The sequence below is a fragment of the Colossoma macropomum genome, unplaced genomic scaffold (genome assembly GCF_904425465.1).
Source record: "Colossoma macropomum unplaced genomic scaffold, Colossoma_macropomum, whole genome shotgun sequence".
Taxonomy (NCBI): domain Eukaryota; kingdom Metazoa; phylum Chordata; class Actinopteri; order Characiformes; family Serrasalmidae; genus Colossoma; species Colossoma macropomum.
The window spans coordinates 837-25000 of NW_023495864.1; the positions used below are offsets into that span (position 1 = coordinate 837).

At 38.2% G+C, this 24164-nt stretch overlaps 1 long non-coding RNA gene across 1 annotated transcript; it reads left to right on the forward strand.

The window, feature by feature from the left end:
* Positions 1-285: 285 nt before the first annotated feature.
* On the forward strand, positions 286-2653 carry LOC118803160. The gene is made up of 3 exons (XR_005006832.1): positions 286-486; positions 606-682; positions 1190-2653. It is a non-coding gene; the product is annotated as an uncharacterized LOC118803160 (long non-coding RNA).
* The last annotated feature ends 21511 nt before the right edge of the window (positions 2654-24164 follow it).

Consider the following 24164-nt stretch of genomic DNA (forward strand, 5'->3'; position numbering starts at 1 on the left):
AAACAAAACAAATTTAAGTAAAAATATAAATATATACACCATTTATTCTTTTAATATATGAACTGTGTTGGTTGAATAAATGTTATTTAAATATCCTAGTTGTATTTAAATGTTTTTTGTCACTGTACATAAACCTAGACCTAAACCTGTGTAATGTATTGTATTTATTGTATTGTTTTCTAGCATAATTTTTGTTTGCACACTGTCTGCACATTCACACTTTGTAATTTTGTACTCTTTTGTTCCTTGTTGCTCCCTGTTGGTCCTGGAGGAACGTAATTTCACTCCACTGTGTACTTGTACATAGATGGAATGACAATAAAAGCCTCTCGACTTGAGAAATACTAAGTAAATTTTAACCAATGTACTCGCCTTTAAATCCGCGCATGCGCGTTGAAGGCGACATGATAAGCGTCATTTTTGAGCAGAGCTGTTTGGAGGCGCCGCGGAGGTGTGGCTGCATGACTGGATTCTCACGGGTGTAAGGTCAGCTCACAGTTTGCTCTTTTAGAGATAATAAATGAGTCTGTGTTCATTTAGGTAGTTTGACTTCTGCTTGTTTGATACAATATACTGTAAAGTTAACGTTTGTTTTAATCACACAGCCGTAAGCTATCCTGTTATCCGCAGCCTCATACTGTACCTTCGCGAGAAAGAAGAAGTACTTTTTGAAGATTGCCTGGTGAATTGTGCTTTTTTTCTTTTCAACAGTACAGGTTAAAAATACTTTCATGTGTCTTAATTTAAACTAAATTAAACTGCAAGTTAACCCTAAAATAAGAGAGGAAGACTTTAAGGGATGAGAGCTTCCACTCTGATAGCCCACTCTGTGATAGACCACACTGAGGGAGAAAAAAACTTATATAATCTGGAAGAACAAACACAAAGGATTCAAATGAAGTACAGTCACAAGAATTAACAGTGTTACCTGGCTCTGTAAGAATGCAGAGACAGAATATGTGGCTGAGATTCATTATTAAAGCAACATTCATTTAGGGCCTTACAATCTGTGGAGTGTAGCCATCCTTTGTCATGTTCCTATAAATGTCACTGTAAAATAGATTTCATACTTATTTTTAATATAATTTTAATTAAGTTGTAATTGTGCTGTGAAAGTTATTTCAAATGATGCGATCAGTTCTGCTTGTTTCTCAATACATTTTTCTGTTTTCTTGTAAACTGTGTGCAGGTGGACAACCGCAGTGATGTCACTGAACACATCCTCAAGATCTTGGTCATCCATGGTGCTGATGGAGAGGATCCAGTGGACGTATCCGTCCTTCTTGACGGTGCAGAGATCTTGCCGGGATGCTGCAACACTGCTAAAGCTTGCGCGCTGCTCATGGGGCTAATTTATGCTCTCAATCATACCCTCCAACACTGCCATACACTTTTGAGGTGTTCCAGAAGCTTTTTCTGGAAATGGATGTGATTAAACTGTCCCCAAAGGTACAAGCTTTAAAGTTGAAGTTACTATCTTAAATATTTTTGCAGTGCAAGTACTACATCTGCTGCTGGTACACTCCAATTCATTTTTCCATCTGCAAATGACTGACAGCTCCACTGGTCCCTCCCCTCACATACAGCAGTTTGTCTTTACATGGAACTTCCACTGTCCAGACACACACTTCCGTTTCCCCCATTTGAAATCTGTGCTTGGCACAAGTGACATGCACTTGACAAATATTTTTGGGGGTAAAATGATTTCCTGTTTTCATACTTAAGGATAATTACCATGCTTTTGAGTTAAACCTCACCTGACTGCTTTGTGAAGCATTGCTCATTTTTCCCCTTTTTCATTTTTGCTCGGCAAGTCATGCCTCTCAGCTCTTTCCTATTGGTAAGCCCTCACTCTTGTGTAGTACCCCCTGTATTTCTTTTGATATTTATTACAGTTCAAACGGTAAAGTAACATTTTATTTATCTAGAACTGTTAAAGGGAATTCTATTGAGGCAATGAAAGTCAGAAATGTTTACAGTGGTGGTGACGGGAACAAGACATCCAGGTCTAAAAGCTCCCTAACAAACTTGGATGAAAATGCTGCTTGATGTGGGAGGCATTGCTATTATGGTAGGTGTACATGAGTTTGTTCTAAAACGTGATCAATGTATTTTATTCTAGGTGGTGGCATTATGTCTAGGGTGTTGACAGTTATTTTAGATTTTCCACAGTTTTACCATCACTTTTATTCATTTACTCAAAAACCTCCTGAGGCCCATGTAGAGTCACTGGTAGTTTTGGATAGTAAATAAATGGCTGTAGTTATGTTATGTGCATGGCAACCCAACTGTAATGAAATATTTAAGTTTCTCTGTTCTGAGCCATTGCACATCGAACCACTCAGTTACTCTTCAACCACTGAAGTATACAGACAGTTTGATAAATCTGTGGAATTCCTTTTTAACACCTCTGGATGTTCATAAATGGTTGCAGTGTTCCAGAGGGTTCAGAGGACTGTTTTAATTTAATATTTTAAAAGCACCAAAGCTGTTGAATGTAGTAGATTTAGGCAAGACCAAGATAATATTGACCCAAACAATTTTTTTGCAACATTTACTGACAAGAGCATGACTGTTTAAGTTATAGTGTACAGTATAATATACTGCATAATCCTTGCATGCAAGAACATTGGGTAGTGTTGGGTGGTGCTGATACAGATTTAAATTAGCAGTTAAGTTAATTGTTAATGTTGATGATTCTAAAAGGGCTGCTAGAATTCAGGTCATGTCAATTCTTCCGAGTTCTGTTAGGTTAAAACCTCATCTTCTGTTGGTTAGTTCAAATGATGCATTTTTATTTTTATATAGTTTTTCTTATTATTTATGTTTTTGTAAGTTTATGCTCATGAATAAGTATTGAAATTGTTTTACAGCACAGCAGACAGTATTATTTTTCAGAAAAATTACCATTCTAAATTGGGTCATGCATTGGTTTTATATATTTTTTATTTTTTTCTAGAAATAAGTGATCCAATCCAGCCCCAAACAGTGAGTGACTGCATGCCCTGATGTAGTTTTTGAATTGTGCAATTGCTTTAAAGATTATTCCTATGTGGTTATTTCATGTTTTACTGAATGCACTTTTAAATACCCAACAGGTCATGTGAACATTCAGTTGTGTTTAATGTTGAATAAACAGTTGAAATATTTTGTTTTCATTGTGATTTTTTTGGTAAAAGTATATTGTGTGTGTATATAGAGAAAACATTTGGTAACATATAAAAACATAGAAACGTTTACATAAATATAGTGAGTAACTGAACATGTCAAAAAAAAATACAATTGAAGGATTAATTTCATAACAGATGTGGTGCAAATGACAAACTTGAAGCTCTGATCTTTTTCATGGCTGTTTTAGACTTTTGTACAGTGAACTGTGTTGGTTTTTACACAATGAGGACCTGAGTTTCTTCATTATGAATCTCTTGGATTTGTTTTACCACAATATTTATCACATGATTTATATTAGATTTATTTATTATATGGTCTATCAGTGTTTCTCAGCCCTGATGCTGGAGGCCCACTGTCCTTTTCCTGCTTTAACACAGCCACGTTAACCCAGTAACAAGCTGTTAATGAGCTGGTTAGCTGATCAGGTGTGTTGGGGTCAGTTAGAACACTAAAGAGTGCTGGTCAGGGCCCTCCAGGACCAACACAGCCAAACACTGCTCTGTATCACATGCTGATGTGTCATAATTGGTGATGGCTGAAATACAGTCATATTATACACCCCTCACACGTCTGTTTTATCCCCGTGTTCTCACCACCCTCCAGTTCTGCCCAGTACATGTACAGGTCATTCCATGTGGGCGTGTGTTACGTCCCCCTCAGCTGTAGCTGGGTGGAGAGTAGAGGAGGTAGCGTGTGGCATGTGATGGGAGAGGGAAGGGAAGGACACGGACAATGGCAGCTGCAGTTTCAGTCAGTGCTTTTAACTTCCCATTTACAAAAGGACCCCCTGTTTAACCTCTTGGACCCCCTGAATGTCTCAGAATCAAAACTCTGGGAATCCTGAAAAAAGATTTGACATTATGCTGTTATGAACTCAAATACAGGTTCATTAGTGTTTAGCTGTCGACTCGTCTGCAGTGTTGAGGCTGTTTTTGTTCTCATGCCACTTGAACAGTGTTTGTAGTGAAGAACAGATGAAGCTCATTCAGGTTTTAAAGCTTCTTCCTGAGGAAGATCTGAATTTGTGGAGCTTTGAACAACGAGAGCACGGTGACACCTGGTGGATGAGAGAAGTTATAGCAGAAATCATTTCTGACTGTGAATCACTGAGTTTCAGTCCACGTGCAGTAAAGTCCTCACCTCGTGCTCATTCTGACCTTCTGATAATCACCCTCACTTCTTAAAGTGCTGCTGTTCATGTGTGTGTTAGTTTATTTATTTATTTATCCATAATTTATCCAAATTCAGTTCAAATGTGTTTGTATAGAGCTTTTTACCACAAGTAACCTCACAAGAGCAACTCCCTCAGAACAGGAGGAAGAAGCACTGAGAGGAACCCATCCTCCTCTGGAACACACCGGATAGATAAACCAGAACAACAAAATCAATAAACAAACTTAAACAGTTAAGACGCAGTTCAGAGTCATTCAGAGTGGTTTGGTGTGAAACGCTCTGTTCTAGATAAACTTACCGAGTCAGAACTGTTCACAGTGGTGGTGATAGGAACCAGACGTCCTCCTCTAAAAGCTCCCTCACAGAAAGTTCCTACAGTAAATGGTTATGAATTCACTGCCTGATGACTGAGACACTGTTTTATGGTAGTTTAGAGAACTTAAACTCCATTCATGGTGGAGGGATACATGCAGGGCGCTGTGAGGCAAAATAGTCCCCAAAGAAAACTTATTATTTCAGATTTTCCACTATTTTCCATCATCAACATTCCATATAAACTCAGAAGACTCGTGTAGGTTCACTGGTGGTTCTGGATAGTAAATAAAATGTCTATATTTGTGTTGTAGTCATGGCGACCCCTAGTTCCTATCACCACCACTGTAAAGACATCTGAACCATTTCACACCAAACCACTCTGAATCTCTCTGTTTACACCTCAAACACTGAATTATGTAGACAATCCACTGAAAACTGGGTGGAATTCCCCTTTGACACACCCATATTACTGCAGACCACTTGCTCCCTCTACTGGCCAAACAGTGCTATTTCTTGGCACTATTTTTAAATCATATTTCTGAATTCCAGATAATATCAGCAGCAATGATTTCATGAATTATTTCAGAAATAAAACTGAAAACATCAGTTAAAAAATCCAAAACGCACAGTTAACCGCTACAAAACCTGCCGCCCTACAAAGCCAATCCTGATCTTGAGTACAGTAACCACTGCAGAGAGGCTGGAGTCGTTTATCTCACTCCAACAAAGAGAGCTGGTTAAAATGACCTCCTCCTCTAAACCTCCTACTTCCATATTAGATCCACTTCCTACAGGGTTTCTCAGACATTTTGTCAGAAATAACCAAACAATAATAAACTCATCTCATAGTTTTGGCTCAATATACCAAAAACTCTTAAATTAGCAGTGATTAAACCTCTTATTAAGAAACCTAATCTTGATCCCTGCAAGCTATCAAATCATAGACCTTTCTAATCTTCCCTTTACATTATAGATTATGGGAAAAGCTGTGGCACAACAGCCAAGTTCCTGCTTACACAGGAATCACACACATGAAAGATTCCCATCTGGATTTAGGCCTGATCACAGTCCAGAGACAGCACTGACCTCTTATTATCCTCTGACCATGGAAGTGTATATTTGCTTGTTCTGCTTGATGTTATTGGTGCATTTGATACCATTATTTGATTGACCACTCCATCTTACTGGACTCAAGACCTTTACTAGGAAGGGTAACCAGACGCCACGCCCATCTCTTAGAAATGACTGACCACTTCATTTTAATACTACCAATCATAACAGTAAAGTGAATCATATTCAGACCCTCCATAAAGGATTCGACTACGTCTCCCTTTCTGAGATAGTGGAGTTTGTTTTTCCAGTTAATTATTTTTTATTAATTTTTTAATCATTTTCTCAGATATACTCAGTGAGTGTGTTGGATAGATCAGTCTGAATAATGCTCCTGATTTATGTAAGAGAATCCTTCAAAAAAATGCCCTTCAAGTTACCATCAAAAATTTAAGAGAAAAAGTTAATTAAGTTGTTAGTGTGATCCCAAAATATTTCATTTCAATTTGAACTTGTATATTATATTGTGTGTGTGCTGTAAGTACACTGGTGCACTATGGCTGCTGCTTTACATTGGTTTTGCGTTAGTTTTGTATTGTTTGTGTTTGTTTTTTGTTTGCCTAAAGAGTTTGCCATCTTATCCACAGAGATAGTGGCTGAGAGTGAGCTATGAGGCAGCACTGGAGCTGCCTGGACCTGTAGTGTTGGGCTGCATGAGCAGCGCTATGCTGCAGCTATGAGGCCTCTCGGGCCGGCCGCTTGGGTAACGCTGCATCGCCGCTATGAGGCTGCTGGACTGGAGGCGTTCAGCTGCAGGAAAACATTACTTTCGGCCTTCGAGGCTTCCTGGCCGGCCTCCTGTGTGATACACCGTAGTTGCGGTGTGAGACTTTCCCCTGCAGCTAAGACTCTTACTGGGCCAGCTAAGTGACTCTATACTGTGGTCAGTGAAATTCCCTCCACCAGCTGTGGGAACCGTGGAGAACCCTTTGTTCTACAGAAGCTGTACATCTTCCTGTTACCATCTGCAGACAGCTGGTGACAAACTGGCATGATTGGCATTCAAACATTTCAGTAAACACTTGTCTTGAAAACCCTTGATGAGCAAAATTAAATAAAAACATTTTCATGATTAAAAATCAGATAAAAACATTACATTACTGTGTGTGCGGGTACGGGACAGCGGGGGGAGGAAAACCTGTGAGAAAGGGTCTTAAATGAATTTAGTGAGGTGATGGGGTGTGAATTGGGTGACTGTTGCAGTGGCTCAGAGCCAGACTCAAACCGCCAACATACTGACTGACCCACTGCACCACCAGGAAGCACAGGCAAAAACAGGAAAAGCACCTCAGCAGATGGGAAATAAACGGCAGGAATGGGAGGACAGAGGGGACACAAAGCAGCTCAAACAAAGGCTGAGAGAGAAAAATGAAATAAAAGATAATCAGCAAACAAAAACACTTCCTCTGTGATTCTGAGAGGAAGGTCAGCTTTATGTTTCACCTGTTTGTTCTTTGTGGACACTTTTTGAATGGAGTCGTTTCTCGTTCAAGCCTTCTTTTGGGCTTTTAGGTTTTAAGTAATTCTCTCTTTTGTTCTTCCAGCCCTCTTTTCTTTTGTTTTCCTTTCTTTTTGTCTAAAGACCCACCTGGGTTAAGGACCATACCGGTCACCCCTCTACAAAGGTGTGACAAAGGGCTGCTGTTATGTTATGTTATGCTCTGTTATGGTGGACATTCTCTTTATGGACACAGGTGTCACAGTTCTAACAGTAAAACAAAAATAAGGTAGGCAATCTGCCCTTATTACTGTCTCGTTTTGGTCACAATGCCCACAAGCTTGTAAGATGATCTCCTTGGATGAGAGCGCGGCTTTAAAAAGAATATAAGATATAAGATATAATGCTAATATTGCTTCCTGATCCTAAAGACAAAAACAAGTGTGCAGATTAAGTAAACATCATAAAACACAGGACAGCAAAACTAAAGCAAAACTGCAGTTATTGACATCAGCAGCATTTCTGAAAGAGAACATCTTCATTACCAATGTGCTGTAAAGATGAAGGAGATGGAGATGATGAAGTGAAGATGTTGTTGCTGAAAAATGAGTTCAGAAAAAAGGTCACTGTATTTAAAGAACCTGCATAATGTTATGAAATTGCTGTTCACTTGTAGTTTGTCAAATATTTTGTAGATTTGTCTGGATTTGCCATAAAACTTCACAGAAATATATCAATTTTGTGAAGCTAAGCTCGTAACACTTTTGTGTAAGAAACTAACTTTACAATTACAATTCATACAATAAACTGTGTGTCACCTGATTTAGTCCTCTTCTCAAATATCAGTTGGCCATGTTGATTTATTTTCCTCCATCGTACTTTCAGGGGACTGACCATCTTTAAATCACTCTACACAAAAATAATGTGGAAAGTGCGAAAATCTGTACTTGTAACTTTAGTTTCCTGAACTGTTACTGTCAGTTGATTTCCCTTTAAGTTAGCAGAACCCTGTGTTCGCTTAGCCATCCAGTATCCAAAATATCCTGACCACTGAAGAACAGGGTAACAGAGTATCAGAGAAACAGATGGACTACTGTCTGTAACTGTAGAACTACAGAGTGGAACTATGTGGTCAGTGGAGCTGATACAGTGGACAGTGAGTGTAGATACAAGGAGCTGCATGTGCACTTAATGAAGTAGCTCATCTGAGTATATTTTATAGGGGCTTTACAGTGAGATGATCAGACGCCACAGCAGAAGATACAGAAACCCTTCATTATGAAGAGAAACCAAAAGGAAAAGAACAGGTGTCTTTCTCTTTCTTCACAAAGTCTCTTCTGTTCACTATTAATGCTGTCTAACCTTTAACATCTAGAAATAACAGAGAGCTTCATGGACTGCAGGACAGAGACATCACACAGCTGGAGTTCTGTATTGTTCTGTGTTGTTCTACTGTATCTGCACACCAGATAAATAGAGTATTTATAGAGAGTTTGTCCCCCTTCACATTGCTTTATACCCCTTAGGCTCATGTGCAGCTGCTCCAGAGTGTCCCATTCTATTGGTCAGTGCTTTTCTGTGGAGTTTATAGCTGTGTGGGTAACTGTAATGATTACTTTGTGACCTTTAGGCTCGTGTCAACACTGGCAAGATGTAATCTTTAAAAGTCTGCTTTAAGGGATGCACAAAGTACAGGAAACACCACATTAACTATTCATACTCATAATCCAATTAATCAGAAAACACCCACCATATAGGGGCATTTAGGGTAACAATTATAAACTGTAGTCCATCTATTACCATAGATATACATACCTAGATGGGTCAAGCCAGGCGTGTCAACGGCGCCACCATTTTGGGGCGGTCAACATCGCTGCTGGACTGCATTCAGTACCATTACAGAGCAGCAGTTTAAGAAAGATACTGTCCAGAATTACACTATTTCAGGAATATCACTCTCAGAAAGAGGGACCGGATTATATAACGGAGGGAACGCAGTGATCCACACTCATGTCTGTGTGATGTGTATTGTTTGTTTGATGTTTATGTGTAGATATGGCCGTGATATTCCCATTTTTCCTAATTGGCAACAATTGAATACTGGTGTCCCTCCAAGTCCAGAGGTCAATTTAGTCAATCAAGAGGCTGCTTATACTTTGTATCAACATACATATTTGCTGATTGGATCACGCTCTGATTTCACTTGAGCACATGGGAAGCCAGGTGTAAGCATACACAGGATGCACTGTTATCAGATTTTGACCAGATCGCTCCAACCACCTTCGGAGACAGTCAGAGACAGATCTCGACCACATTTAACAGAAGTGTAAAAAATGTACATATTGATGTGCTTTTACGTGAGAAAGCAAAAGTGGATCTCATCTAATAAAACTGGGGATGCATTTTAGCACAAACTGTAGACAGAAACCAGCCAGATCATATCAAGGTACAATACTGACACAAAACCCATAGTAATGCATGGTTTAAATAGCCTCTAAAAGAGGTATGCATTCCTGGGGCATCATTACAAACATGTAGAATTACATAATCCATGACTGTTTACCATTTGGGTCAGAAAACTCAATTTTTGAGACAATCTGATGAACCCCCCGCCCCTTAAAAAGTGCACTCAACTAATAAACATAGTACTTGAAAGTTTTTCACACTGACAATTTCATAAATGTGAACCCAATTTTACTTTCACAATCTAGGTACAGGAGATATTCCAGTGTTCACTTTCAGAAATACAAAGAGCATCTAACAGAGGCTGATTGCTAGGACATGTCCTTGGGTAGTAGAAAGGCCCTAGCCCAACATACCACATCAATTTTTATGATAACTGGTAAAAGTTAAGTCTGCTTAAAAGCCCACCGAGAACAGATTGACCAATGGCGGTCATAACTGTCCAATTACATGACTGAGCCCCAGTGCACAAAGCAGCTCCATAAAGGCCTGGCTGGGTGAGTTTGGTGTGGAAGAACTTGACTGGCCCTCACAGAGCCCTGACCTCAACCCCATCAAACACCTTCGGGATGAACTAGAATGGAGATAGTGAGCCAGACCCTCTCGTCCAACATCAGTGTCTGACCTCACAAATGCTCTTCTGGATGAATGGGCAGAAATTCCCACAGACTCTCTCCAACATCTTGTAGAAGCTTCCCAGAAGAGTGGAAGCTGTTAGAGCTGCAAAGGGGGACCAACTCCATATTAATGCCTATGGATTTAGAATGGGATTCATAAAAGCTCTGTAGGTGTAATTTGTAGGTGTCCCAATACTTTTCTCCATAGAGTGTATGTAGGCACCAATATGTCTTGGCTGATTAAATACTTGGAGTAATTGATCAGCCAAGGGTAAAACTGTGTAAGCTAGTGTTCACTGAATTATCACTGTAAGTATAAACAGTGCATAATGCATACAATTCTACAGACCTAAATACCCAGGCAGTATGAAATTCTGAAGATTGCATCATCAACTGCACTGGGTGTCTTTAAAAGCAAAAGCTCCCTGACATGTTTGACTATGTAGGAAATGTATTTCATGGCTTAATGGAGCACCTTCAGATATCTTTGAAACAGTGATTTGTGCAATGCTTTCACCTTCCTCAATTTCCTTCCCATGACATGAATAGTAAACATGTCAGTCCTCACTGTAGAGAGAGAAAAACAGAATAAAACATGCACACAACCACCGCCACCTTCAGATGCCCATATTTTAACAACAAAATGAAACCCTTGATTTCCGACTATTTGCCTTATTTCCTCATGTGTTTGGTGGTAAGGGCCACATGTGACATGTAGCTGTTTATCTGCTTTACCTGTGACAAATAAGAAGCGCAAACATTTTACTGGAAGACGTTTTAAATTAATTTGCAGCTATAAAAGGGACTTTTGCATTAATGGTACCTCTTCACCGATGGTTGTTCCAGCACCTGCTTGGTTCCTTCCACCCCAAACAATCTGGATACCAATTAAAAGAAAACATTGGGCCTCATTCACCAACCAATTCATAAGAAGATTTTTTTCTTAGAACCCACTTACACAGTTCTCTCTAAGATTCTGACATTCACCAGTGTTTTGTTATGTTGTGATTTGTTCTTAGGTGTGAGCAGAATCTGTGCACACTCAAGAGAACAAAGGTGTGAACAGTTCTGTGGTTTAAGAACACGTCATGAATCCAATGTAGACTTTTTCCTCAAAACCTTTGTCAAGAACACATTTAAGAAAAACCTTAGAAAGATGGTGAATGAGGCCCATTATTAGCACACAGGATTTACTGACAATAATCCACTTGGAAAGATGTTTCAATCTGCAGTAAGTGCAGGACATTGCAGACGTCTGTCTGCAGGTTCTAAACAGGCAGACACACAGTCTGTCTTCAAAGGTTTTAAGATGGATAATACATTTACAGACAGACCTCACATTATGATGAGTATGTCTTTGCATGCATAACTGAGAGAAACGGTTTCATATTTGGTGGGTTCTGTAGTTCGGTAAACCTCACTGCAGCCTTTTCCAAATATAGCCAATACTAACACATTGTATCAGTACAGAAGAAGGTAATATTGTGTTTTTTGGAAGGTCTTTTCGGAAGAAGAGGGGGTACGCAAACACCTCACCACGATACATATTAAACCCCCTTAACAAAAAGCCATGCCAGCAAACAGCGATTTCTGTGCCCTCCTCGTCTTGGTTTGAGCTTGATCTTTGGACAGCCTCCCTTGCTGCTGCCCACGGGGCTGTGCCACATGTCCTGATCCCAGGTCTCTGAAAAGAGACAGGAGGAAAAGTAAAAGATACAAAATTAGCTTTATCTATTACTTAAAATGGTGCTAACATTTATCGCTTTAACCTTTCGATGAATGTTTTCAACAAAGGATGCAGCCTCCTCATCCTTTGCAAAAAAGAGTCCAGACTGGGTCTCCAGTCCTAAAATTGAGAAAAATATATACAAATTAATTTTTAATGTATAAAAACAACTGTTGAACTACATCAACCCTGTAGTACTAAAAGTAAACTAAGCCTTTTGATTTCATAAACCGGTACTGTTTCCTGTTTCCATCTGCTGAGACTGCAAGCATGTTCAGGGAGACTGGCTGGACAGATCAGTGGATCTTTCATCATTTTTGCCTCTTCTGAACAGTTGTTCAGAACTGTACTTCAAAAAGGTTCGCTGAAATGTATCGCCACATATTGTGCCTATCTGTTAAACATATAGTATTTGTTGAAAATAGTTACAATAGTTACACCCTTTAAAAGGTTCTTCAAGGGTTCTTTAGTAAATATAATGGTCCTACATCAAATCATGAACACTCAAAGAACTATTTGCATGCTTAAAGGATTCTTTGCATCGTGAAAACGTTCTTCAGATTAATGGAAAATGTGCTGCATATGAATGTATTTGGAAACCTTTTGAAAATGGTTCTATATTGAACCACGTACATTCTATGTCAATCTGAAGAACTATTTCACCATGTAAAGAACCTTTAAGCATGCAAATGAAATGCAACGGCATTATGGGGAGCATTTACCACATTCAACGCACATACCTTTCATTGTTATGAGAATTACATGTCTTCCAGGGGTCACTTGGAGCAAATCTGATCCACATCAGCAGATTGACCCTGGTAAAACAACTGGGAGGAGACAAGCTGTTGGAACACATACAAATTAGCAGGTTTTTTGGGCCTTCTAGAATAAGAATGCATAATATTCTAGAAATTTAATAAATACAAATTTAACATAAAATCTGCCAAATTAGTAATTGTTTCCAAATACATAAATATACCCAACATGCAAACACACAGCTACAAAAATTCAGGGCTCTGTTCTTTATAACTGAGGACGCTAACACTGGTCACTACCATATTACAAACACGCTTAGGTTTTCTTGATTGAAGTTTCCAGTCCATCAATGGTGTCACACAACCGTAATATGAAAAATTAACTTGTTTAGAGCTACCGGCCCTGCTGGCACATATTTACCTCTCTCAGTAACTTTATAGTTTCCATCAATCCTGATTGTTGGAGAAATGGGAAAAAAACACTCCAGCATTGCTTCTCTAATGTGTAAAACCTGAAGCATGTGGTGGTCGGCCTCACATTCTTCACAATAAAAAGGTTTAGGAAGGCAGTCCCGACATCTGTTCACAGCTGCATGGTCACAATAGTGGCCGTTCTGCGAAAATAAAAAAGTCTTCAGCAGCGTATGCACTGTCCATCAGCTGTGGTCTGGCAGTCGGTCATCTTTCTTTGGTGGAAGACTGCCTTACTTTCCACTCAGATGAATGGGCTGAACTCAGAAATCATCCCAACAACTTATTTCAGTCGTTCTTTGCAATCCTTTAAAATGCAGACACTCTCTAAAACAATAAATAAACTGAAGTTACCAGGTAGGTCAACATGATCTACTGTGGAGACATGCTCATTGCCATGCATTGACTACCCAACTAAAAAAAAAAAAAAGTAAGTAAATTAATACAATAAATCTGATGGCAATCAATACCAAACAACAGCCCTACAAGAGATTTACCATTCTACAAAGGTCAGCTCCAACACAGGGGCTCTTCAAGGATTCTTTAATAAAGCCAATCATTCTACAGAGAACAGCTCAAAGAAACATTTCATTGCTTAAAATGGTTCTTTGCTTAATAAAGCAGTTCTTTGAATACATGGAAAATTCTTGTATAACCTCTTTAAAGAATCCATTAAAAATGGTTCTATAAAGCACCAAAAGTTTCCATCATTGTTACAAGTTAAAGAACCATTTTCTCCACCCGATTTATCTATTTCCAATTCCCACCCACCAGATAGGACACTCCCCATCACACAGTGTTAACAGTACTGGGAGGGGGAAGGCTAGGGTGAACTCTGTAAGACAGTCCATCTCCATGAGGAGGTGACCAGAAATAAATTGGTCAAACATGAGAGTGTCACACTAACCAGGAGAAGTGACTCCTCTTTTCTCCCTGGACCTCAGAGGAATAAAAACGTCTCTCTTTAACTTAGCATTTAATTTAAACTCTATGTCTTTCGGTGTTTATCTTCTAATTTGATATGTTTCATTTTCTTCTGATACTAAATAAGTACTCATGATTTCTTGTATAGTTGTTTTATCACCTGTCTGTAAAGCACTTTGAGCTGCCACCAGTGTGGAAAATGCTATATAAATTATTATTATTATTATTATTATTATTATTATTAATTTGTCCTCTCTTGTCCTTTTTCCTCCACCAAACTTGTGGACAAAATGAAGGAATGCTTTTTTTTAACTAGCGTAACTTTTTTAGCTAGCATTTTTACTTGTATTTGTAAAACAGAGAAAAATAATTATGCTTAACTCAGTAGCAAAATACACACATTTAATTTCTTGACAAAATGATTTCTAATTTACACTTTAACTGCATTCGATTTAGTGTCCCAAAGCAAATCCTTATATCAGGGTCATCAGCCCTGATCCTGAAGCCACTTGTCCTGCACATTTTCCCTGTTCTGAAACAACCAGTTCAACTCAGGAAGGGCTTGTCAGTGATCTGCTTAGTTGGAGCAGGCATGTTGGAAGCATGGAAAACACTAAAATGCAGAGCAGGGGGGCTACAGGACCAGAGTTGGAAAGCCCTGCCTTATATTCCCTATGCCAGTGGTTCCCAGTTCTGGTCCTGCATGTTTTTGTGTTTTCCTCACTCTGCATACCTGAACCAGCCCATTATTGAGTGGAATTAGGTGTGCTAGATGTGAGAAACACAAAAATGTTCACAGTGTCCTGCCCTACACGCTGAGCACAGAAGCCAGCAATTCATAACCCTGGTCTTGGAGAACCCCTGCATATTTTATGTTTCTGATAGTGTTTTTGTGATTGCCTTGCTACAATACACCTCATCTGAGTAATTAGTGAATTATTAAGCTCTTCCCATGTTGAAGTGGATGTGGTCGAGCTGGAAAGCAGAAATGTGCAGGGCTGTGGCTACTCCAGGGTCCAGGCTTGAAAACTTGGGGGTTAAGTGAACTACAGTTAATTAAATACCTTCGTGTCCTGCAACATCATCAAACTGTGCAACAGGTGCTAAGAGACCTGCACTGATCAGTAACCTGGTCTGCAGCTTTCTGTGAAGTGAAACTGTTTACTAGCCCTCTAGAAGTGTTCAGTTCCATTGAAGCAGAACATGTTCACTTCATATTGTCTGGATTCACCCTTTAAATGCTCAAATACTTGTGTATTCCACTTTGCAGAGAACTTCTAGCTACAGCAATCAGAACGCACGTGAGCTTTTCCTTGTTTCATTTCATCAATAATTAGCGAGCATAGCTAAGTGGCTCCAGAGTGTACCAAAGAAAAACAACTTAGTGTTTTGACAATCTTTGAACAAGCATCCAATGTAAACATTAGTGAATCGAGAAATTCTAAGGATCTGAACAGAGAATGTTACAACACAAAATGTTTCAGCAACCAAATGTTGCATAGAAGGTACTAGCTAATGTTACCAAGCAGAACTATGAAAATCTAAATGATTAATAGTGGAAAGCTTACCGAGTGTTCATTAATTTCGGTTTTGCCCTTTCTTGTAAGCCCCAACTTTGTTATTGATATTGTTGCATCAAGTCACATATCTCTAGAATTATAGATGTATTTTAAATATTTCTAATCGAAATAACACCCAAATTAATAGAATGCAGTTCAATTATAGAAGTTTATTTATAAACATTATCACCTCCAAATTGCCTTCAAATTGTTAAACACACTTAGTCTTTGGAAACATTTGGATATGTGTTTGAGGCTTTTAAACTTTGCCTATTTACAGTAGCCTAAGGATATTTTCCTTGTAGACAGTAGAGCATATCTTTTTGACTGAGAATTTTATATATATTTTAAATGTATTCATATTAACGTCATATATCCTTTTCACCAATAGGACATGGAAAAGACATTGTTCCTGAGGCAAAACAGTGTCTGTCTGCAAAGGAACCATTTTTATAGGTCACATAGACATCTGTAAAATCATCTGGAGTTCATTTACAGTTGTGTGCAAATTTTGCTAAAACAATTCAATTTTATGGTATTGTTCTGACAAACCTAACCTGGCTCAAGATAGTTAAGCTGGTTAAGCTGATACATTGGCTTAGCTGGTTGACCAGCATAGAGCATGTTTTAATTTGGGTTTGATGGTTTAGCTGCTCTACCAGCATGACCATCTTAACCAAGTTGGACTACCAGTTTAACCAGTAGACCAGCATAGGGTATGTTTTTGTCTAGTACAGCTGGAAATCCAGCTGGTCAACCACATTGACCATATTAGACCAAAAGAATCTAGCTAATGACCATCAAAGACCAACTTAGACAATCTGAAACCAGTTACCAACAAAAATTGGTCTTAGTTGGATTTTTCAGCAGGGATTGTTCACAGCTGAACAAATTATCATTGGTTTTCTTTTAATTGGTTAAATCATAAAGGGTGTTCTGGTAAAGATGTATCTCCTTAGAAGGATAATCTCTGGAAATGCAACAAATATATACAGATGTTAATCATACATTTTACCTTATTCACAAGGCTTGGAGGGTTTGTACAGAAAATATGTTGCACCACTGTTGTGTCTATTTAAAGGGTGTCAAACTTATAACATTTAATTGTCCTTTAAGGTCTGCAGGCGTGCTATCAGCAAAGTCTGCAAGCAAGGTGCAATGGAAGTTGGTGGACGGCACTTATTTGTGTTGCTGGATGAAAGCAAGTTTTCACATAAAAGAAAAGTAAGTGCTTGTGAATACCACAAACTCAGACAATATTAAGAAATCTGCCAATTAGATTTCAGTAAAATAAAATAAAAAAAAAACTAACCTATTCATTAACCCACTCAAAAACCACTCACAAACTCACCCATGAATTCACTCACACATTCATTAACTAACTTGTTCACCAATTCATTAATTTATTCACTAGCTTAGTAACTTATTCACTAACTGACTCACTAGATCACTCATTCACAAACAAATTAACTTATTAACTCACTAACTAACATACTAACTCACTCACACTCACTTAACTAATTCACTAACACCCTAACTCAGTCATTAACTAAGTCACTGACTCAATTATTAACTCACTCATTAATTAATACACTAACTCACTATCTAACACAGTAACACACTAACTCAGTCACTCACTTACTCATTAACTAAAGCATTAATTAAGTCACTCACTAAGTCACCCACTCATTAATAGCCAAACTGAAGATTCTACACAAGGGGACACTGTGCAAATATCTGTGCTAATAATCACAAAAAATGAAGTAAAATGACTGAAACAAAACTATGCACTCTTGCAACAGACTTTATTTGACAAGGTTTAATATTACCACTAAGTTGAATAGGGTCCTCCAATATTTTTTTGGAAATAGGGATGGGATGAAATATTTAGTGAAGTGTTCACTGTTACTTCAATGTATATGTTTTCTTTCTTAGAGAAGTGTAGCAATAATTGTATTCTTTTGTCATTTCATAATGTTTTGTGTAATTTTATAATGCACGCCATAGCAACAGTATGAACAATCTGTTGCAATTTTTTTTTTTCATAGTACAATCAAGGTAGAATTGGGTCTGCATGGCAGAGATCCAAAAAAAGTGTGTTTGGCATTCTAGAAGTTCACCAGACCACCAGAAGACCAATACTCAAGATTGTTAGAGACCGCTCTAGAAACAGCCTTATCCCCACCATACTCCGTCATGTTCAGAGAGGTACAGGCATTGTGACAGATGGGTGGAAAGCCTATAGGAGAGCTCTAACAGAAGAAGGCTACAATCATCACGCAGTATGCCATAAAGGCACTTTGTTGACCCATTTGGCGCCTTCGAGGAAATTGTTCCACAAAGTTCTTAAAAGAATATCTAAGATTGATAGAATGGGAGTACTGGTTGGTTAAAAAACACAAGCATGGTGTTCTGGGGTGCCTCATGCATGATACCAGAAAATACAAAGCACATGAGTGTGCTTCAGTATGTATTAAGACTGAACTGTTTCTACATTTTATTGTTAAATATGACACTGTTCATGTGACTGCAATCCAGAAGAATAAGTGGTTACAGAAAGTGTTTGTGTGTGTGTGTGTTTGTTTATGTGATCAGCTGGGAGAGCTGCTCAAAACAGTTGTTAATGTGCAAAATGTAAGAAATTAAGAAATGAAAGTTTTTTAATTGCAATGATGTGTCTGTGCTTTTATAATTAGTTGGAAATTGGATGTTTCAACTCACATTACAAAGAAATATGTTTATTTTATCTTGTAATTTATTTATGATAAAGAATAACAAAATATCAATCACTTGAAGCACTCAATGATGGCATTGTAAACATAATGTGGTTACAATTGTTAATATGTTTTATAAGTGCTGTATAATTATGCACTGGTCATAATCCCTTTAAAAAGCATTATAATGAATAGTGACATTTGTGTTACTATTTGTTTAAAAGTCACAAAATAATTTATTATAGTTCATTAGAAGAGCATTATGAGGCATTACTGGACTTAACCAGTAAAATCCAGGTTTAACAGTATAAAAGAATGTGGGTTCACTTTTAGGCAAACAGTTACCCTTGTTGTTTATGTGTATGTATGTAAGTGCTTACTAATGATTTTTAAGGTGTTTATGAACTAATTAGTCACCATTAATAAACTAATTTTAACTAATCAATTCATAAAACTTTATAAGGGTAATCTTATTGTAAAGTTGTATCCAGTTTTCAACAGGAGCATAAAGAATGATCATGATATTCAATGTTTTTAGAAATTGTCTCAAAAAGTAATCATGAAAGCCTGACATCTGTATAACAAACTTTATCTTATCAGGATCACAGCACTAAACAACTACTTGATTTCAGATACTGGTAATAAATTGCTTATTACACTGTTTACTCATTTGTACACTCAGTACATTATATGCAAAGGTTTGGGCCAAATTATTAATTCACTCTTTTTTTAACTGAAAGGAAGTAAACTCGATCAAGAACCCAGGGAGGCCTCGAAGCCCCCAATTTCCAACAATACTTCCTAGCAAATCAATTACAATACATAAAAAATGGATAAAGCCTAGTCAAACAGATGAATCATGGAGAGCAGTAGAACAAGCTTCAAGTAATGAAATACAACTTTCAGACTTACCATTCATTAGTACAACACTCAAACGCCATCCTGTTTCAAAAACCCAGTGATAGCATCAACACTGACAGCTTGGTGGAAACTGCACAAGAGCACTGACACTATAATGTCACCCTCCAAACACTCACCCATATGGCACAACCCCGACGTCCCTCCATCAAAAAAACAACAACTCTACACAAATGGAAAGGCAAAGGTATTACTGATCTACAGCACATCCTACAGAATAAACACTTTGAACCATTTCACATTTAACCCAGGCATACGGCTTTGAGAGTAACCAGTTTCTGGGATATCATCAGCTTAGATCCAAACTAAACTCCAAAATTAAAGACAAAAAAGATAAACTAGAATTAATTAGTGAACAGTGTGTAATTCTAGAATTAGAATTACACACTGTTCACTAAACACTCCTGACAGTTATATACATGCCGTGTGGCTTTGCACTCCAGTCAAGCACTTCTGGCAACTTGTTATAAATCAACTAACTTCATTGTTAAAACAACCCATCTCCCCATCCCCATCAGTCTGTCTGTTAGGTGACACATCATCAGTCCATCTAAACAAGGAAGAAAACAGAACACTTTCGGTGGCGCTGACCATCACGAAAAAGACCATTCTGACAAACTGGAAAACAAGGAAAAAGATTACGATCAAAGGAAAACCTTTCTAATAGAACACAAAGCTACGGAGAAAATCTCAGCATCTATCAAAAACAAATCTCAGGAATACAGAAAAACATGGTCAACACTTAACAGTGTTCTACAACCACCTTAACTTCTACAGGCTTTAAACCTGCCTGTGGAGCCTCTACCAGAATATTCCTGATCACGTATTAATACACACACACACACACGCACACACACACACACACACACACACACACACACACACGCGCGCACACACACACACACGCACACCCACACAGACACACACACACACACACACACACAAATAAATATATATGGCAGTTATTATAAAAAGCTATAGCTCAACTTATTGTCTGAGGATACAAATATTATAATTACTGGATTTTGTTTTTCTGTTTTACATGTTCTATATGTTTGTTTGTTTTTTCTTCCAATTTCTATCCTTTTTTCTCCTTTATTCCCCCTTGAAATTTTTGTTTGCTTGTATGTTTGCAGTTTGTTGTCCTCCCTCTACATGAAGACAGTATGTACTAAAAGATATTTGTAATAACAGTAATAAAGAAAAAAATCATCCTCCGAAGAGGGGGGGTGGTGGTGGGCAAAAAAAAAAAAAACTGAAAGGAAGTAAACTCTGCAGCAAACTATTTCTATTAACATTTTTTGCAAATGATAATGCAATGTTACTTTGTATTTGAAGGGTTTTGTTTCAAAATTCATTATAGACCACTTTCAAGAATTGTTGTCCCACACCACCCCCCTGAAAGTGAGATTTACACACACAAGAAATATTAGCACTACATTATGATTAATTAATCATCATTAGGGGAGTTTTAATTACAAGCCACTTTTTATTCTATTCAAAAAACTTGTTACAAATGCATGTATGGCATTTTAGAATGAAACTCTTAATATAATTAACATACAAAAAAAAAAAAAGTAATTGTGGCATATGAATATTTAGACACCCTTTACGATGTAAATTTTCAGAACTTAATATTACCTCATAAGGCCATAGTTGACTGGTTAGGACTGGCTTTGCAGGTGAAGAATTGACAATAGGAATTGTCAGCTTATGATGATTTCAGAGTGTAATACATTCTCTGATTCTTTAAACCTTGGACTAACAAAAACCATGGGCCCTTCTAAGCAGCCAATCGAGGATCTGAAAATGAAACTGAACTCTGCATAAAGCAGAGAAAGGCTATAAAAAAATGCAAAATGTCATTAAGATCAAGAAAAGCATAGAACAACCCACATAAGTCAACAAAGGACCTGCAGGATGCAAGACTCATAGCTGGCTATGGAAAGCATTTGCAAGCTGTCATATCTGCCAAAGGGGGTGTTACTAAAGGTGCCCAAACTTTTGCATACAACTGTAGGCATAGGTAAAAAAGAGCATGTATGTGTTGGTAATCCCCCATCTGGCCACCAGAGGTCTCTTTCCCCTGAGCATTAACCCTGTTTTTAAGAAGACTTCCATGATCACCCCACCTGCACCTAATTACAGCTCTGATCAGACTTTCCTTTCAGTGTGAACACTAGTCAGTCCCTGTGCGTTTGCATTGTCTGGGCCTTTTGTCCTTTTGTACTGCTGCCTGGTTACTTTGATTACATTTTATGACCTATTTACTCTCCTTTTGTGACCATAAGTTTTGGATGACTTCTTTTATTAAACCTCCATTAAACCCATCCCAACTCTCTGAGTCTCCAATGTAACAATATGAATGACATCACTGTAACCTTGAGGTATCTCTGCGATGAACACATGTGAAGTTTCTTCTTCTTCACATTCCATCCACGGGCATGAATGGCCATCATATCAGCTTTTCCTTTTACATGATATGTAGGCATAAATTAATCAATAATCAATTATGATTAGATTAAGCTCAACAAAAACTCTCCTGCTTTTGTCATGTACTTTGTTGTCAGAGCAACCTGTGACAAGTAACTGTTTACTTCTTCCTCCTCCTTAATGATTGTGGTTCCAGCTCTATCCTGATTTCTGCCACCACATGTGACCCAACATGTAAAATGTGTAATGTTAATTTCACTTAATTTTGCTGACCTTTTTAAAAGATAGAGTAGGGGGGAAAAAATGACTTTCAGAAAAAAAATGAACCAAAAAAAAAGATTCCTAGTTTAATCTTTTTTGTTTACACACTGGTAGGACAGCTACCCAATTTTTTGTACCCTGTGCAATGACAATAAAGAATCTAGAATTATAACATTTAATGTTGTGCCCTTTGGCATGCATGATGGAGTGGATGGGCTTCACGGATATGAGGGAGATGAGTTCAGGATCCATTTCAGCCATGTGCTGCAAGTAAGGCCAAGAAATAAATATTTTGGGAAGTCGAAAGGTCCTTCTGGATGGTATGCAAAAATTTCCCCACTGAACATGTTGAGGTCTCTGAAAAGAATGCAGTAACATCATACTGCAACCTCAACAACCTCTTTATCGAGTTTTGACCCTGACTTTCTGGGTGCCTTGCATGCAGCTGACCAGTGTGTTTTTCCACTTGTTCCCATCCCAGGCACCTATCATATCATGCCTATAATTTACATGAAGCACACCCTAATTCATGCAAATGTTTTGGTATGCAGGCAATAAAACTACAGCAGTAAGTGGCTGGTGTATGCTAATGCCTGTGCTCATAGGCAGAGTCTTAGGTGCAGTGGCGAGGCACTGCTCCAGCTACTGACCAAAATTTTATAAAATGTGAAAAACAAAAGATCTTGTTAAAAAAAGTATACTTGAACACTGTTATAAAAGCTTATGTAAAATGTACAATATAAAATACCTCACATATTTCCACATAGGACATAAAAATATAGTCTGAAGTGAGAGTGTTTCTGGTCAGTATCCACTCAGCACTATGTCCTTAATGGTAGGTGTCCAAGACGCACCACATTTTCTGTACATTTTCAGAACAAACTGGAGATCATAGTGGCCTGTTGACAAACAAAATTAAATAAAAGCATTCAATCATAATTACAAATTTGACAAAAACACCATATTAATGTGCATGCACCCTGATACAGAAGGTTATTTAGCATGTAAATATAAAACTACATAAAGCTATTCAGCACATAATTACAAACCATTCATAAACACAAGAATGACAGAATGTAAGGTTGTTCCAGGTTGTAAGGATCAAAATTATGAAAGAGAGCTTGTGTCCGAACTGGCAAAAAGCAGGCTGTGAAACAAAGGACATATTACGTATGTCGTGGGCTGGAGGTTAGGGAACCAGCCCTGTGACCGGAAGGTCACTGGTTTGATCTCCTGAGCCAACAGTACATGACTGAAGTGCCATTGAGCAAGACGCCTGACCCCCAACTGCTCCCCAGGTGCTGTGGATAGGGCTGCCCACCACTCCGGGCAAGTGTGCTCACTAGTGTGTATGTGGTGTTTTACTGCACAGATGGGTTAAATGTGGAGGTGAAATGTCCCTGTTGTGGGACTAATAAGAGTCACTTAATAATCGTTACATGACTAGATCATTGAATGAGTCAAGAAATACCTTGATCGCTTATTTTATATCCTCCTATGTTATCTGGGAGCACACACAGAGGGTGGTAGAGGGTTATACAATCCTTCTGAGAAGGACTCTCTGTTATGGTGGACATACTCTTTATGGACACAGGTGTCACAGTTCTAACAATAAAACTCATGAGGTAGGCAATCTGTACATCTTATAACTGTCTCGTTTTTGATGCAATGCCTACAAACTTGTGAGATGGTCTTCTTGGATGAGAGCGTGGCTTTAAAAAGAAGCTGCACTGCTTCTTCCCACCTCTCCTCAGTGTTTTCCTGTCTCTGCTGCCAGATCACAGTTCCAGAACGATCTTCAGGAGTAGCGTCTCCAGAACTGGACATGATCTCCAGCAGTTTTTACATCTCAATGTCTAGACAGATAAAACAAGCCCTAAATAGAACATAAATAAAAATTGCCTGTAGCAGGTCTCAGATCCTCTTCTGTAAATATATAATGCTAAAACTGCTTCCTGATCCAAAAGTAAAAACAAGTGTGCAGATTAAGTAAACATCATAAAACACACGACAACAAGCCTAAAGCAAAACTGTAAGTTTTTGCATCAGGGTCCTTTGTGTGCGGAGTTTGCATGTTCTCCCTGTGTCTGTGTAGGTTTCCCCAGGTGCTCCGGTT